At 38.6% G+C, this 17,718-nt stretch overlaps 1 protein-coding gene across 2 annotated transcripts in view; it reads right to left on the bottom strand.

The window, feature by feature from the left end:
* The window catches only part of LOC134224795 (lissencephaly-1 homolog), a 271,084-nt gene that overhangs the window by 236,490 nt on the left and 16,876 nt on the right, over window positions 1-17,718 (bottom strand). The window lies entirely within an intron of this gene.

The raw sequence follows: 17,718 nt of genomic DNA, 5'->3' as shown, positions 1-17,718 counted from the left end.
TCTCAACCTCCATAAAGCAGATCAGGATTCTATAGTATAGGGGAGACTGGGTAGACTTGATCCCCTTTTCTGATTTCCGATGTATCACAGCCAAAAATAAATAAACATACGCGGTTTCCACACAGACTCTCTTATAAATATAGTTTTCAATTTTACTGATGTATGACAGTCCTTAAATTATTGTTGTTATTGATACACAATCGATTTTTTGGAGTGCTGTCAAAACTCGACTTTCAAAATATTCGGGGGAAATTGATCCCTCTCCAAGAACTTGCTTTGGTAAAATTAGAAAGGTGCCCTCAGATTTTTAAAATATTTTTCCTTCAAAAAACGCAGAATTTTCGAATTGCTGTGCGTATACATGAACGATTTTTGTTATTGAATTCGACAGCACATGCAATTTTAAAATTTGGGGAGACTTGATCCCCTTTTCATCATATCTACGCAATAAATAATTTTTCCTGCCAAAACTTCATCAAATCTGTCAAATCTACAAAAAATTAAAAGCCTGAATACAGATTTATATTTTTTAGAATTTCTTCGACAAATTTTTGTATGGGTGACTAAGGGGGGATCAAGTGTCCCCATATTGAGGCAATAACTTCAAATCCAAATATCCTAAAACTTTGATGGAATGTTGACATTTTCATCAGTACAGATCATTAAGCGTATTTATGGCTTTGTGCTGTGAAAAAACGAAAGCATTTGGTCATTGTTGTTTGAAAAGTTGTTCAAGTTTGGCGTGGCCAATAAAAAAACTTTGGAAAGGTTAAAACATACAAACCGCCCTGCAGAATAAATAAAGTTGTCAATCCAAAAAATAACTCACCACATAACGGTCATTTGTTTTGAGGATCTATACTAAAAAATACGCTAGAACAAAACTACTTTAGTTCTCGATAAAACAAGGGGTGATCAAGTCTCCCCGGGGATCAAGTCTACCCACCTTTCCCTAGTGGTTACATAATATTTTTATCATACAGTATTTTTTGCATCCGGATAATTGATTGTAATTGCCGAACATGCGAACAGCTCCTTTTACAATGTACATTTGTTGAGTAACAATTTGAAAAATGTTTCAATTAATGCATGGCCAAACTTAAATTTAATCATCCAATTTCCAACACAAACGGTAAGAATTCTTTCGTGAATCGCAAACTAACATGTCAATAAATCAAGCAAATGGAACCAAATCTGGCATGTGGAAGTTTTGGAAGGGAATATATGTCTCTGTGGTGGTTTAAAAAAACCCTCCCCTTTCTGGAAAGGGGAGCTCCCATACAAATGAACCAGAAATTTCTGCATAACTCGAGAAATAATCAGTGAATATAAATTTTAGGGCAAACGAAGTTCGTCCGGTCTGCCAGTATACAATACACGGTAGACCAAAAACGACTAATCTAGATTCGTACTACGTTTTAACAAATGCCAATTCAAACAGCTGCTCTTAAATCTGCACATCGAAGAATCGAAGCCCCGAAAATCAGTAAATTGTAAGTTAAGTAGGGATAATTAGGAAATATACCAAATACTAGTATACGAGAAAGGCAAAAAGGTGTAAATAGGTAAATTAGATGGATCTCACCAGATACGTAGTTTTTTGCAGGACTTCAAGCGTTGCACACGGTTCCCTCCTCGTATGAACAACTTGGTTCTGCTTCGGACGTTCGACGTCCGCAATCTTATTGAAAATGTGCTTCTTCTACTTCCTAGCTAAGAATAAGACGGGGGTTCCAGCTTGACATGCACCTTTTGCAAGAAGTACTCAACTATTTTCGAAAACTTTGTCTCCTCACTTTTTTCAAGTTTATTAGGAATGCTGTGTTGATGGCTTTCGGGAATTAACTTCGGACGAGAAGCCATGCTTCATCAATTCCCTCCTACGATAACGGTCATTTGGAAAAACGTGGCTTCACAAGTCCCAGATTTAGTCAATGGGCGCCCGGGAGGCTTGATCTTGGTACGCAGCGGTTCTCGGCGTCAACAAAGAAATTTCGGCTTTTACCTGTTTTACCGGTTTGCCAATGGAAAAACTTGCTGTCACGAAAAACACGTCTATCAGCGGGCAATGATTGCTACGATCTCTCCATATTAATAAAAAAAATGTATTGACAAAATTAGCTGTTTGATTCTCGTTCCGGTCAAGAATGCAAAACGGTCAACGTGCAAAAATAATCAATAACTGTGGAAATCCTAATAGAATACTAAGTTGAAAAGCAGGCCAAATTTTATCAATCGATCAAATTTTACTAGTCGACCTGGCAGATGTTGCTCTGCATAGTAGGTTATATTTTCGTTGTGAACTGATCATGCGAAATTTCCATACAAATTTTGATTTTAGTTTTTCACGATTTACTCAACCTTGTTTGTGATTTTCGCATGAGTAAAAATCATATAAACCTGTCGGAAACGATAACGAATATATTTGCTGAAGGAATGAAGAAAATCCATCCTGCCGTTTTCGAGTTATGCGGATACGAACACAGACCATTTCATTTTTATTATATAGAGAAGATAGAAGAATAGATAGAAGGTAGAAGAAGATAGATGTTGAGCGCCATTCATCCAAAAGTGTTTTCTAAAAAAATAATTTATCACGAGTTAGAATATTGAAATTAGCTTTTCTTTTGTTTTCTTTGCATTTTTAGTGCATTGAAAAGGCAATTGTAATGCAACATCCGCAAACAAAAACGTTCGGTCCTCTTACAAAAATGTTTCTCGTTGTACGAGAAAGGCAAACAAGTCTTGAACTCGATACAAGAATTATTTCTCAGGTTCAACATTCACCTGTCTACTTAAAAAGTATAATATAAACTTGACAATAAGGTACCTATTATATCTATTCTTTGAAACGGCCGTAGCGTGACAAGTGATAGGGTAGATGTAGTTAGGATAAGCAAATTCCCATCGTTCGCTGGCATACACGACAAGCGTCATCCTTGACTCTGGCAGTGAATCGCATTGCTATGCCACCAACAGTACCAGCAGCAAACAGGCAACAGCGCAGCAGCATGTCTCGTGGCTATATAGATCAAGGCCCGCGATGTTTCCTCTCTCCACCAACACGGTTTCTAACGGATCGTCGTTCGTCCGTCCACCACCGGTGCCGACGCGGCATACAAAGCACTTTGAAAGAACAACCCGATCCCTACCCGCTCTCTCACTTCGCTAGTTAGCGTTAGTGGCCAATCACACCTCTCCACAATCGCACTATTCACGAGACTTATCTAAATATAAATTATCACAATTGGGGTACCTTCACTTCGAGTAGTGAGTCGAGCTTGAATCACGATGGCACACGCGGACTGAGGATTATTATATTTATAAACAACGACGGACGGTAAATCATCATCTGTGCAGTAATAATAATGCAAAAAAAATTGAATAATCCACCTAGCGGTGGTGATGGGTTTCTCATGCAAAGGAGACATAGGAGGAGACATGGCATTATCTATATTTATTTATATTTTTACCGCTTATTCTTCTTTAGAAAAATAAATAAATAAAACTGAATATTATGACAAACCTTTATTATAGGAACTTTCAACCAAAGGCTGACACGTCCTTTTTTTATAAACTTTTTTATGCATCCAGACCGCAGTGTAAATTAACTTCAGAATGCAATTACCAATTTTTAAAAGCAAGAAATGAGAAGCTAATCAACTCATCGACAAAATCAACTTGTAAACCGGTTTAATTATTTTTTGCTAAATATCAAAAAGTGTGTCATACATTCGTGTACAATGCATCAATTTACACAAATAAATCGATTGGACAACCTTCTTGCTTTTCCTCAAAATTTTGTTTTTAGAATGATTTCGCTGCCTTTCGGTACGCCTTATTATATCAGCAAGTCTCAAACATAAGCATCACTAATCACATGCGATGAGTTGAATTGGATATCAACAGAAGAGACGCCGAGAGAGACAACTAGAGTGCAATTTCGCGCATCCGCAAAATCGGACCTAAACAAAAAAAAATCTAACCGTGAATGATTTGGGAAAACATTTTCTCTCGGTTCAAGTCTTTCTGCTTTGTGTGCGATTTAATTTCGGTACCGGTGCTGCGCGGATCGATTAACAAAATCAGAGTAAAATGAAAAGCGTAGCCCTCGCGCGAGTTCAACAGCAATATTTGCATTGCAGATTTGTAGTGATCAGATGGACCTAACGGAGAGTTTTGCTTGTAGTAATACTTTTAATAATTTTATCTTTCTATGTACTAGCTTAGTTGACATTGTTCTAAATGTGTCGTAAGTTCTTAATCGTAAATAGCCCTTCAATATATTACTTTCATATGTTACATCAGGATTAATATCTAATAAAAAATAGTGGTTGATACAATCCAGCTTATCACCCTTTTTGTAGATGGGACAAACGACACCTTCCATCCACTCCTGCGGCAGAACGTCATTTTCCCAAATCTTGATAATTACACACTTGGCCCTTACGTGAACTGTTCAACTTCTCATAGAACTTCCGTGTGTTATTAGCGCGGTACAGTTGCTCCGTCTCTCACAGTCTAGATCTTTCTGCTTTTACCTTCGTAAAATCTGGTTTTGTCAGTTCCGCGCCCGTTTGTATCGTACCGCGCCGTTCGTCTTCGTGAGGAGTTGCAGCAATCTTGCCCAAGCTGCATTCTTCTCTTCCACTAACTGCTCCCATTCGCCGTCATACCAATCGTATATCTGATCCGGGAGCACCGTGCCAAATGCAGTTGCGGTGCTACCAAAGTCGGATCAAATATCTGTCCAGCCATCTTCAAGAGAAGCTACGCCTAGCTGCTCTTTCGTTGGGAATACCACTTCCACCTGCTGCGCATAGTCTTGGACTAGTCTACCATCTTGTAGCCGCCCAATGTTTAGCCGCGGTGTTCGACTCCGACGCGTGTTGTACACCGTCGAGAGTTTTGAGCGCAGGCATACTGCAACGAGGTAGTGGTCAGATCCAATATTCAATATTCGCACTGCGGTAGGTGCAGACGTTCGTGATGTCGGAGAAGAATGTACCGTCAATTAGGTTTTCCGTTTCTTGATTATGTGATCTCCATGTGGGCTTGTGGATATTCTTGCGGGGGAAGAAAGTGTTTTAGATTACCATTCCGCGGGAGGCTGCAATTTATACATCGTTGGCCGTTGTAATTCGATACCGTGTGCAGACTGTCCGGTCCGATCACTGGTCTGTTTATTTTCTCCCTTTCTACCTGAGCGTTCATGTCGACGATGACGATTTTTACGTCCCGCAGTGGGGATCCATCCTTATGATTGCTCCAGCTTTACATAGAACGCTCTTTCTCATAATCGGGTATCTCTTCGTGTGGGAAGTGCACGTTGATGATGCAATAGCTGAAGAAACGGCTTTTTATCCTCAGATTGCACATCCTTGCGTTGATTGGCAGCTATCCAATCACGCGTTGGCGCATCTTGCCCAGATTTGTTTTTTATTCAGTAATTTTTTCCATAGAAATTCAGTAAAAATCACTAAAATTCAAAACAAATTGAAAAAAATCTTCCGTAAAATTTGCGAGCAGAAAATAATATATCGCCACGTATATTCACGCCGTCGCATACAATTTGCGAACCGCAACACACCTCTATAGACCCGTTTGCAAGCCGACAGGCCTCCTAATTTGTGTTTACATGCAACCTGTGTACTATTTGCACAGTTATTGATTAAAAATTGAAATAATTGAGAATCTATACCACCCGAATACACTCTAGAAGACAGGAGAATTGAACTATTCATTTCGGGATTGCCAATTCTGCACCTTTGCTATCATGTTTAGCAGAACTAAAAATAATAAATGAACGAATTTGTTTTTTGCAGTAGGGAAGACTGGGGATACTTGATCCCCTTTTCTGATTTCCGATGTATCACAGCCAAAAATAAATAAACATACGCGATTTCCACACATACTCTCTAAGAAATATAGTTTACTTTACTGATGTATGACATTCCTTAAATTAGTGTTGTTATTGATACACAATCGATTTTTTGGAGTGCTGTCAAAAATCGACTTTTAAAATATTCGGGGGAAATTGATCCCTCTCCAAGAACTTGCTTTGATAAAATTAAAAAGGTGTCCCCAGATTTTTTAAATATTTTTGCTTCAAAATACGCGGAATTTTCGAATTGCTGTGCGTATACATGAACGATTTTTGTTTTTGAATTTGGCAGCACATGCAATTTTAAAATTTGGGGAGACTTGATCCCCTTTCTATGATATCTACGCAATAAATAATTTTGCCTGCCAACTCTTCACCAAATCTGTCAAATCTACAAAAAATTAGAAGCCTGTCAAATCTACAAAAAATTAGAGAACAGATTTATATTTTTTTGAATTTTTTCGCCAAATTTTTGTATGGGTGACTAATGGGAGATCAAGTGTACCCATATTGAGGAAATAACTTCAAATCCAATTATCCTAAAACTTTGATGGAATGTTGGCTATCAGTACAAATCATTAAGCATATTTATGGCTTTGTGCTGTGAAAAAAATGAAAGCATTTGGTCATTTTTAGGAAAAGTTGTTCAAATTTTGCGTGGCCAATAAAAAAATCTTTAGGAAGGCCAAAACATACAAACTGCCCAGCAGAATAAATAAGGTTGACAATCCAAAAAATAACTCACCACATAAAGGTCCTTTAGACAGAATCTATAATAAAAAATACGCTAGGACAAAACTTCTTTAGATCTCGATAAAACAGGAGGTGATCAAGTCTCTCCGGGGATCAAGTCTCCCCACCTTCCCCTAAAATGTGCACAACACATGCATGAAAAATAGTCACTATCAAATTTCCTTGTCCTGAAAATAAGGTCTGTTGAACTGAATGAATAAAATTAAAATTTACAACTTGAAAAAATGCCCAACTAACTTGACGCGCTGGTAGCTGCATCTGCGAGCGATTGCAGAGGAGCTGTTTGCAGGTGCGCATCCAATTTCCGCGAATAATTTCACTTGCGCGAACTTGACTTTGGCGGCCTAAAAATAAATGCCACGATTTCAACTATTCGGCTCGGCAGCGAGAGCGAAATGTGCGAAGAATACGGTGGATTTATTTAATTTTGTTGTGTCCGTGTCGAACTCGATTTTATAGATAATTTTTGTTGTTGTTACGTGGAATTCGGAGCGTGGGGGCAATTTTCTTTTTTTCTTAATTGTTGGTGTTCGTGCTGATACACAGGTGATGTTTCGGGTAGGTGCCAGATGTTTACTAACAAAGAGAGTTATCTAGTATTGGCATCTGCCCGGAGAGAATCCCTGATTGAAAGTAATGAGCAAACAGACAAAAGTAAGTTTGTTGAGAAACTGTACACAATATGAATGCTTGTGTAAAAATAGCTTTTTATTGTTTTCTCAAAATTTATGACAAAAGGAATGTATTTTCTTTAATTAAATTTCCATTAGTTCAAAACTTTACCTAATTCTAGAGGTAATTTGAGGCATTAATAAAAAAAGGACGACACACCTGAATACGCATGGAAAACTTCGACTTTAAATTCTGTAGTTAACTCATGGCAAGTAAGTTGGCATGATATAATTTCAGCTAGTGAACGACGACGTTCGGCAACACCCATGTAACGAAACGGAAAAGCGTTTCACATTACCAATCCTGTTAGTTTGCGCCAGATTTGTTACCGCCCACCGTTGTTCTTCGTCTGATAAGCTGCCCCGTGTTCGTAATATATACGACGACGTTTTCTTGCCTTTGTCGTACCTTTGCTGGCAGAACGAAAAGTGTTTTATTTCAACGACAAACCTTTTCGGCTGCGAAAAAATCAATACTCCACTAAAAGGTTCATCCTTCAAAGGTATGCTAGCTATGCAACGAATAGAACGGGAAACTAGCGCTCTACACCGGACCTGACAAGCCATCAGTCGGAAGCTCGTCAAAATGCACCAGACAGCAGTATTATTGGCTATCATTCATATTGGGTATGTGTTTACGATCCTGTTAGGACATCGCTTTGTTGGAGCCGGCGACACCGCGCACTGCCTGGTGTCTGGGTCTGGTCGCAAACAAACCATTACGTAATCATATGCTGAAGAAGCTCGCCAACCACGGCACCCCATCGGACCAGTAGTAGCGGAGGAGACATCGTCAACGATGTCGGTTTTTCGAGCTTGGTCTCTCTCACTACACAATCGTTCTGATTCGTGTGAGGATGCGATTGCACAACTAGTCACAGGGCCAGCCGATAGTCAGCATTGGAGAATATCCTTGTTCGCTCTGTTATTCTCTCTCTGCTCTAATCACATGAAAAAAATAAAGCAGTGGTTCCTCAGATATTGTGTGAATTGTAGGAAAACCTCAAAATCCTACACTAATAAAAATCCACACATTTTAATGGCAAAAATTTAAAGAAATTGGCAAATAATATTTGTGATTCATTTATAACTATCCGTTGTCGGAAGTCCACAAAAAAAAGTTGTTAGTCAAATAAAGGGTTAAGTGTGTTTCCACATATGTGTCATGCAAATTCATATAGTCAATATTTAAAATAGTTAAACATTTATTGAATGTATGTGTGCCATAAAACAACTAGATTCTTATCAGTGTAGACACGTATAAATGGTGACACATTTAAAACGTTTAAAATAATAATAATTAAAAATTCGCAAATCATCAATAGAAAAGCAATTATTTCTGTTTCTTCTATAGCTCTGCATTCCAACTGAAATTTGGACGACTTTTCAACTTGTTGTTCAATTGCATTTTCACAGTTATTACTTAAAGTCTTTTTATGTCAGACATTAGACATTTCAAGACTATGTATCTTGTGGGGAGAACACAATAGCCATCGAGTCGAAAATGTTTTCTAGAAATACTACAATGAGAGATCGGCGAAGACGCCATCTTGTTTCCAGTTGAACCGTCAAAAGCGGTTCGAATTCGATTTGTTTACATTTTGCATCCATAAGAAGCAAGCAAAAAGTTCAAGTGATCCAGTTCAGGGAATCATTTTTTCTTGGATGCGCATGCGAAACAAGCGACAAAATACAACCAACGACAAAGCTTTGTTTTTGACGGAGATAATAATGACAAAGATCCGAAAAAAATTGTCAGTAACAAAAAAGAAGATAATTTTGTTGCTAACTTTCCATCCCGTTAGTTTGCATTTTATATCTACATTTTATATCAAATGATTCTTGTTATATTGTGTTTGGGTTCTGATAAAAGATTGTTGCGAGCTGCGTTTGTCTTTTTTTTTTTGTCTTTATTATCGAGACTTTTAGCCCGAGGCTGGCTCGTCTCGAAAGATGCGTTTGTCAGTAACAAACTCTGTTGACGACAAAAGGTATATTGTTAGGCGTTGCTCGAATATTGATTCCCTGATTTTTATTCTTACAATTTCATGCATTGCCATTTCGACAGTTTTTCACTCCGCCGGTCTCTGGTTATAGGGTTGCTAATGTTTTTAACTCAAAAACCGAACCGAAAATCGAACTCAACAATCCCGGGTTGGCAATGTCGACAAAAAAATGAGAATGTTCATATACCACGTTAGAGAAAGGCCTCCATATTCCTGAAATTAATCCGGAAGTTAATTCCAGTCATGTTCGCGCTTTAATTCCGATCCAGAAGAAATTGCGGTGTAAATTCCGAAGGTAAAAATCTGTGATACATGTCGGAAAGGGGGGTATTCCAGAGTAAAATCGAAAGCGATCGAATTCTCGAAAGAATTTCGGTGACCAGGGAATCATTTTTTCTTGGATGCGCATGCGAAACAAGTGACAAAAGAGAACCAATGAAAAAGCTTTGTTTTTGTCGGAGATAATAATGAAAAAGATCCGAAAATTTTTGTCAGCAACAAAAAAGAAGAAATTTTTTTGCTAACTTTTCATTCCGTTAGTTTGCATTATCTCTACAGCAAATTCCGGTTTTATGCTATAGAAGCTTCTGCTTTTATGGACATATTTGAGAATCTAACTATAAACTAACTAACCAAAATAGCTTTGGATTTTCGGAAATATCAAAGCATGAAAGGCAAATTATTCTTGTCATATTGTGTTCGGGTTCTGAAAAAGGCTTGTGGCGAGGTGCGTTTGTCAGAACAAACTCTGTTGATGACAAAGGGAATATTGTTGAGCGTTGCTCGAATATTGATTCCCTGCTGGTGGTGACCATTCCAAAAAGGGTGCTAAGGGTGATTTTGAAGAAATTTTGGTGAAAATTTCCAACAAAATTACGGAGGAATTTTCAAAGGCATTCTGTTTAGCACTGAAGGAGTTTCGGTGAGCATTCCGAAAGTTATTTCAATAACAATTCCCGAACCAGTGGACGAACACACTTCGGTTGGAATAGAGGCGATTGATTACTTGCAGCTTCGCTTACTGCGTTGTTTTTGATCGTGTGCGAAGTTGATGTAAAAAAAAACAATCTTAAAATAGTTTAGGTACATAAAATTAAGTAAACAATTTAGCCCCTTATAAGGCAGAAGAATCTGAACAATAAATTAACAAATAAATTGGAAATTTTACAATTCTTGTGATTCTTACAACTAGACAACAACTAGACAACTTACGACTGACTCGAGGTTAGGGATCACAAATACACAATAGGAAAAGGAGGGGGTTTAGGGTTTTAAAATTATTGATTGCGATGTTGTTGAATTGGTTTGATGATGGATTTTGCATTCATCTGTAATGAAAGAGAAACAAAAACAAAAAAAAAGGAGACAACGAAAAGAAGAGGACACTTAAGGGGAAATGCTACATACAGGGGACTCACGAAAATTCAAATTCTAAAATCAATCTCTTTCAAAAACAGATAGATAAGGTGCATATACTCTAAATCAAGGCCCGCCAACACTTCCCTAACGGGTTTCATTTGTTTTCTTCGGACCGGAGCTGGAGCAGACATATGACGGATGCCCACTGCGGGACGTCAAAATAGTCATCGGTGACATGAACGCACAGGTAGGAAGGGAAGAAATGTATATACTGGTCAACGGACCGGATAGTCTGCACACCGTATCGAATGACAACGGCCAACGATGCATAAACTTCGCAGCCTCCCGCGGAATGGTAATCCGAAGCACCTTCTTTCCCCGCAAAAATATCCACAAGGCCACATGGAGATCACCTTACCTAGAAACGGAAAACCAAATCGACCACGTTCGAATTGACGGTAAATTCTTCTCTGACATCACGAACGTCCGCACTTACCGCAGTGCGGATATTGAATCCGACCACTACCTCGTTGCAGTATGCCTGCGCTCAAAACTCTCGACGGTGTACAACACGCGTCGAAGTCGGACGCCGCGGCTTAACATTGGGCGGCTACAAGACGGTAGACTAGCCCAAGAATACGCGCAGCAGCTGGAAGTGGCACTCCCAACGGAAGAGCAGCTAGGCGCAGCGTCTCTTGAAGATGACTGGAGAGATACCTGAATGGCGATGTGGTAGACGAAGATGGCGGTATGGTGATGGACCTGGGGGAACGCGCGCAGGACATAATTTTACTGGCTCCGGATCTCCAGGAAATCCAGGAGAAGATTGGCCGGCTGAAGAACAAGAAAGCCCTGGGGTTGACCAACTACCAGGAGAGCTGTTTAAACACGGTGGTGAGGCACTAGCTAGAGCGCTGCACTGGGTCATTACCAAGATTTGGGAAGAGGAAGTTTTGCCGCAGGAGTGAATGGAAGGTATCGTGTGTCCCATCTACAAAAGGAACGATAAGCTGGATTGTAGCAACTACCGCGCAATTACATTGCTGAACGCCGCCTACAAGGTACTCTCCCAAATTTTATGCCGTCGACTGGCACCAATTGCAAGAGAGTTCCTGGAGCAGTACCAGGCGGGTTTTATGGACGAACGCTCCACCACGGACCAGGTGTTCGCCATTCGCCAAGTACTGCAGAAATGCTGCGAATACAACGTGCCCACACATCATCTATTCATCGACTTCAAAGCCGCATATGATACAATCGATCGGGACCAGCTATGGCAGCTAATGCACGAACACGGATTTCTGGATAAACTGACACGGTTGATCAAAGCTACGATCGGGTGATGTGCGTAGTTCGAGTTTCAGGGGCATTCTCGAGTCCCTTCGAAACCAGCAGAGGGTTACGGCAAGGTGATAGTCTTTCGTGTCTGCTATTCAACATCGCTTTGAAAGGGGTAATACGAAGAGCAGGGATTAACACGAGTGGTACAATTTTCAATAAGTACGTCCAGCTATTTCGCTTCGCTGACGACATAGATATTATGGCACGTAACTTTGAGAAGATGGAGGAAGCCTACTTCAGACTGAAGAGGGAAGCCAAGCGGATCGGACTAGTCATCAACACGTCGAAGACGAAGTACATGATAGGAAGAGGTTCAAGAGAAGACAATGTTAGCCACCCACCGCGAGTTTGCATCGGTGGTGACGAAATCGAAGTGGTAGAAGAATTTGTGTACTTGGGCTCACTGGTGACTGCCGAAAATGATACCAGCAGAGAAATTTGGAGACGCATAGTGGCTGGAAATCATACATACTTTGGACTCCGCAAGACGCTCCGATCGAATAGAGTTCGACACCGTACCAAACTGACAATCTACAAAACGCTCATTAGACCGGTAGTACTCTACGGACACGAGACCTGGATGGTACTCGTGGAGGACCAACGCGCACTTGGAGTTTTCGAAAGGAAAGTGCTGCGTACCATCTATGGTGGGGTGCAGATGGCGGACAGTACGTGGAGGAGGCGAATGAACCACGAGTTGCATGAGCTGCTGGGAGAACCATCCATCGTTCACACCGCGAAAATCGGACGACTGCTGTGGGCCGGGCACGTAGTCAGAATGTCGGACAGTAACCCGGTGAAAATGGTTCTCGACAATGATCCGACGGGCACAAGAAGGCGAGGTGCGCAGCGGGCAAGGTGGATCGATCAGGTGGAAGATGACTTGCGGACCCTCCGTAGACTGCGTGGTTGGCGACGTGTAGCCATGGACCGAGCCGAATGGAGAAGACTCTTATATACCGCACAGGCCACCCTTAGTCTGAATAAATGAAAAATGAATCTAATCTGCAAGAGGGAAATATCCGCCGTACCCGCCCCAGACACCTGGGCGCACATCTGTGGCTTTTGCGGGTCTGGGTATATTGGCATAACGCCATTTGGTATAAGGTCATTTGGTTTTAAGGGCATTTGACATAATGGTCTTTTGGCATAATTTTGAACTCAGGACTGGTAAATAGTGGCTCAAAATAGTGACTTTAATGACCAATACTGTCGAAAAAAGGGACTTAATAGTGACTTTCACTTTTATTTCATTTGCAGCGACAAAAATTGACTTTTATATGAAATTAATTAGGCCGTTGAGGCCCTCTTTAGCCTAGCCGTAAGATGCGCGGCTATAAAGCAAGACCATGCTGAGGGTGGCTGGATCGATTAACCTCGCGGTTAATAACTGTGGAAGTACTGAATAAACATCAAGCAGCGAGGCGGCAATGTCCCAGTGGAGAATGTAATGCTAATAAGATGAAGAATAAGGCCGTTACGAATAATTTTCAAAAATTATGTCTTCCTCTAATTTCTAATATGTTTTGGTTGAAAATTCCAATTTGAAGGGGCAATAAATTCCGCAAAAATTATGAATTGCCAAAACATTATTCAACGAATCCGATGAAAAGAAAAGTGTGTGCTTATTTAGTGCAATGTCTTTACTTGTCATGAGTTATTTAATTCCATTACTTTGCATTCTTTACAAGTATACGTATTTCGACCTCAACAGTAATGACGTCATTAGTCTCTCAAGTCGAGTCAAGTATGAGACACTGATGGAATTAAATGGAATAGTTCGTCTTATGACAAATGAAATCTGATGCACTTGTTTTATTTTATTATTTTTTATATTTATTTTTGTATTTTCGGCCCCGTTAACCACTGGAAAAACACAATTTAAAGGTGCAATAATGTTTAATATGGGTTCGAACTTATTCGTGTGAAATGGCACTTTTTTATGAAAGAAATTTATTTAAATAATGTTTCGACATAGATTTAATTTGACTCACAAAGTTTATAAATCTGAAACCCAAGAATCATTACCTAAAGGATTTTGTTCAGAATTTCGAAAAGCCCAAACAAGAAGTTTAAGCTACCAACCGGTGGGATTTCAAAATAATAAAAATCTCAAAAAAAAAATCACGATTTTTCTTGATAGAATATCCAAAGTTTATGCAGTTTCGAATGTCTAAATTGTCGTCAGAATATATTTTGGAAAATTGTTAAGTATTTATCGGAGCAGAGACCATTCATTTTGCTCCTTGTAAAAAAACACGTGAAAAATCTATCTACGTAATAAATGGAAGAGATTCTAATTTTTCCATTTTAATTCAAAAATAAATATTTTTTGTTCCAAAATATATATGTTTGTGAGTAAAACATATTTGTTATAAAAAAATTAAAAGCTTGTTAGTTTTGAGTAGGTGAAAGTGGGGCAAGATCGCCAACGTTGGTTATGACTTAAAAGAGCATTATTTTCACATCATTATCACGAGAGATGGTTAACAATAATGTAAAAGGGTTATACAAATGAAAACGCACTCTGTCAACCTTACTCGCTCTTGAAAAAATATTGATTTTAAGATGGTTTAGTTGAAATTCAAGTTTTCATATACATATACATATATGTAATTTCGTGGTTGCATAATTTATGGTTTGAATCCTAAATTTCTCGTTTTTCAGCACAAATTGATATTATTGATATTAATAATGATCGATGAGATATTAAACTTTGGATATATGTTAGCTTGGGGCGGTATTGCCAACTATATAAGGGATAAAGAATCGCCTAGCCCTCAAATGCATTTACAAAATCATCAAAATAGTTTCTACTTGAATCAGGGATGATTTGAAACAATGATGATGATTTTAATCATGAAAATTAGCTTTGGGCAAATTCAGATATTGTCGTAGAGCCCAAAAATCAACATGGAATACGACACTTTTAAGTACATAATCCATAGAAGTTCAAGAAATGTGTCACCCGTTCTAAATAAATTCAGCTCATTGTTTATATAAGGTTTGGTGGTTGCTCGTCTCGTCACCTTTTTGAAACCAGTTTATAAGATATTGAAACTTCATTAATAAATGTTTAATGATACTTATGTGAAAAACAAGGCATCATAAAGGTGGTTCATGGAAAAATCAACAGAATTCGAAGGAGTTTCACTATTTTACAAGGTTTCCCCGAAACAACAGGAATTGTATCTAAGTCTGAAATTGTGTCGGATTAAGATGAAAATATCCGATTTTTATTGAAATTGAATACTCAACAGTTTAATTGATAAGATGTAGAGTTCAATAGTTTTAAAAAGAGGTTTTAAAATAATATATAAGCCTTGTGAATATATTTTGATTCTCATTTCCCTGTGCTCATCCTGCTTGCATACCCAATTGCATCACTGTGACACAAAACCCTTCAATTAATTGCTGTTAAAAATCTAATTAGAACACCAAGATTCAAAGCGAATTTGTCACTAAGTCACTAAGTCACTAAGAATTTGCAAACAGCTTTAGGGCCAAAACTTACAAAGCGACAATATGCAATAATAAAAATATAAGCAGCCATATTGAATTTGGCCGCCATCTTGGACTTCTTTTTGAAAACTATTTTTCCACCAGGTTCGCAACCACCAATTTAGAATATTAATACATCGATGGAAAGCTTAGCTTATATTGTGTATTGTGTCCGAAAATCTCAGGTGTATGTTTTTTCTATCAAAAGTTATGTACGATTTACCAAAACTAAAATTCTTGAATTATTTAATAAAATAACTTGAATACGGCTCCGTTATGCTCAAAACCTTTGAGCCCTTCAAATAAAATACAGTTGTAGATATGCTTTTCATTTATGAAACATATTTGGCTTAGTATAGTGTATGAAATCAAGGTAATACCATATTAACCATACACCTGAGATTTTCGGACACAATGCACAATATGAGCTAAGCTTCCCATCGATGTATTAATATTCAAAATCGGTGGTTGCGAACCTAGCGGAAAAATAGTTTTTAAAAAGAAATCCAAGGTGGCGGCCAAATTCAATATGGCTGCTTATATTTTTATTATTAACTAACGAGGAGTTCATCTTTCGGAAGAATTTAACTCGGATCCTTTATATACTCGCCGAAAGCTTTCGAAAGAATATAAATTTGGCAATTTTTAAGAACCTCGTGCAAATAGTGGCCCGGTTGCAGCGAGAATTACTTTTTTGCTCGTACAGTTCGTAAATGTTGAAGTGGGACTGTACCATTATTCGTGACACTAGGAATGTTCTGCGTATGGAATCGAAGTAGAAAGCCTGCACAGATAGAAAAATCCACTGATATTTACGCTAAAAAACGTGCACATAAATGGAACGCCATCATTAGCGTAATTCCATACGGGATATAGCCTGAATGTATACAATATTCTACGTGAATCGTCAATATTGCATTCAAGTTGTAAGCAATCTTGTTGGCAAGAGGACCATTTCAGCGTAGAATAGCGTAAATTTTCGCATGTCAAGTTTTACGCGCTGATTATTTTTCATTATTTTTTTCTGTGTGTTAGTAGTCAATTAAATTTCAATGTGGTGAAAGGTTCCAGGCACAGACAACGAATTATTGATGCCTCATATCGAGGTGTCCAAATAGGATCTGAATCCTACACCAAATGGAGCTATGTATGCAGCGGCTTGGCTATTGTACACGGTTAGATCAGACAACCCAAAATGAAGTTCAAACAACTCAAAATTGAGTTCATTTCACTTAATTTGGACCGTTGGTGGGGGAAGCCAATTTTAAGTTGGATGGCCGAACTCGGATTTGAGTAGTTTCCGTTTGATCCCGTATGAAAAAGTTCCTAAATATTAAGTTGTTTCCACCTAATGTTAAGTTCAAATAGGTTTAAACAACCTAAATTTGAGTTCAACCCCTTTAACCTAGCGTTGGCTTACCCCATCGAACTGCTATCGTTGGGTGGTTTTCTTTCTCTGTTTTTGACATCAAAGGATGGAATGAAAGAGATGCCAGATCGAAAACAACTTAAAATTTGGGTTGTTTGATCTATCCGTGTAGGTAAAATGCAAAACGCAATGTTTTGCAACATTCGCATGTTTTGACTGGAGGACCAAAATCTTATAAAAATCGTCATATCTCGCAATGGGCTACACATTTGACACATATTGACGTTCTCGAAGCACAGATAGATCATCAGTTATTTTAATTTGTTGAATGTATTATTAATTGTTTATTTTCGTATGTTTGTAATAAGGAGGTTTGAAGCTTTGTTTACAAAATCAGATATAAGAGCATAATTTTCAACTTGATATGGATATAGACCATACTACAGCAAAATTAATTTGAAAATTAACTGAATCTAAAATCTATTCTAACTATTCTTATCTGAAATATTGTTTGCAACCCTGGGATTATAGAAAATATAGGAATTAATCCGAAGAAAGCACACGCCATTTGAACAACAAAACATTGAGAACCACCACACCGCAGAACGCCAGAACGGATGAGTCAGAACTCAGAACATTCCCGAGCGAGGAGAGTCAAAAGCATGACGATAAAAATCAATGATTTGCGTTTTGCTTTCTTGTTTCATCCTCATCAGACCTCCACGAATGCAATGGCTCCTTGCCACATCCATGCATCAACTCGAAACTCGAAGTGATACATGGGCTTAACCGTTGCTGAGCAGGATGAAGCTGATTAGATGTTGCCGGATGAAA

The sequence above is a fragment of the Armigeres subalbatus genome, chromosome 3, assembly GCF_024139115.2.
Source record: "Armigeres subalbatus isolate Guangzhou_Male chromosome 3, GZ_Asu_2, whole genome shotgun sequence".
Classification (NCBI taxonomy): Eukaryota; Metazoa; Arthropoda; class Insecta; order Diptera; family Culicidae; genus Armigeres; species Armigeres subalbatus.
Note: the sequence above shows the minus strand (reverse complement) of the source record. Positions and strands in the feature narration are given on the sequence as shown.